We start from the raw sequence: 1,477 nt of genomic DNA, 5'->3' as shown, positions 1-1,477 counted from the left end.
AGAGGGGCACTGCACTCACCCAAGGGGGGGCGGGTCGCCAAGACCTCTTACTCCTCCCAGGTTTCATGCACCAAGATGAGAGGTTGGAGACAGAGACTTGGAAGAGAGATAGAATTTAGCCAAGAATGTGAAGTTGAGATTTTATTGAGGCAGGGAAAGAACTCCTGGGAAGGACGGGAGAGCAGAGAAAGGGATGGGGCATCTTGAGCCCCCGTTCGGAGACCCAACAAGTTAGGTCAGGGAAGTCATGGCTTGTCTGTGAGGCGGTGGGAGATGTATTGGGCTCGAGCTAAGGAAGCATACGTTGACGAAGATTTTCATCACTTGCAGCTGGAGAGCCTTGAGTCAAGATGCGACCGTGGGGGGTGGGGGCTCATGTCTCGTAGTGGGGTCGGCCATATGGTCCTCTCTGTGTATTGACGGCTCCGAGCAAGGATATTGTATTGGATCAAAATCCACGAGGCATTCATGCCCTCCTTGTCATTGATTTCACATCTCTGGTTGTTCCCTTGTCCCTGGGTTTGTTGGCTTCCCCCTCCCTTTCCCCCACCTCCTCCTCTCCCATGCCTCCCACCCGTAACTGTTGGTCCCGTTGTTTTCTCCTCAGGATTGTTTATCTTGCCTATCAGATATAAATAGACATAGAAAAAGAAAGAGAGAGTGAAAAAATAGCCTATATAATTCCAGGTCTATCTGCTGACTCTTGTGAATGTTTTCTGACCGGGTATGATGAGGTGCTAACCTCTGCCCTCCAAGTCAGAAGTCTATTATCAGGATTCCTCAGGAACTTCGTTGCTTTGCTCCCCTTGCTGCTCTGTGCACTCCCTTTATGTTTCACCGCTTGGTGTGGGATTGTTTGTTTTTTTAAGGAGAGAGAGAGAGAGAAGGATCAAAGCCTTAAAAACCCTTCAGATTTCTTACCCATCAGAGCCAAGTGACTTTAAAAGGAAGAAAAGTAAAATGTAAACAGAGCTCGGTTTTTTTGTGACATACAAATTAGTTTCACCAAACAAAAAGAAGAAGACTAGTGGCCGAAGTTTAGGACCCTGGTGTTGATGCTTGGTGTTTGAGGGAGGCTCAGTCTCCACCTGCTGCCTCTTTCATGACCAGGGTTCCCTGTTCCTGGGGGAACTAGGCCTTTCAGAGTTTTCCTGAGCATGCACACACCCCTTTGTTGTACCCTCTGCACCCTCTCTTTTTTTATTACAAATGGAAGCATCTGGACACCCCTATGAGTCCCACGCCTCTGTCCCTAAGGAATGTATGAATGAAGATGGTGCATGTGTTCCACCTTCTTCACAGCTATCTGGCACTCCTTCATCTAAGTTGCACCAATCTTTATTTAATCAGCTCCTTGGATGGGCACCTTCCTAACTGCTGGCTAATGTCAATGGGAGCTGCAAAGAATAACTCTGCACCTGGGTCTCATGCCCTCAAAGTCTTGGGCGTGCACCTTGGCCAGAGGAAAGAAGAGAGA

The sequence above is a fragment of the Echinops telfairi genome, unplaced genomic scaffold (genome assembly GCF_000313985.2).
Source record: "Echinops telfairi isolate 266 unplaced genomic scaffold, ASM31398v2 ScPeMD7_5;HRSCAF=22, whole genome shotgun sequence".
Lineage (NCBI taxonomy): Eukaryota > Metazoa > Chordata > Mammalia > Afrosoricida > Tenrecidae > Echinops > Echinops telfairi.
The sequence above is the reverse complement of the archived record's forward strand: the minus strand, read 5'-3'. Positions refer to the sequence as shown.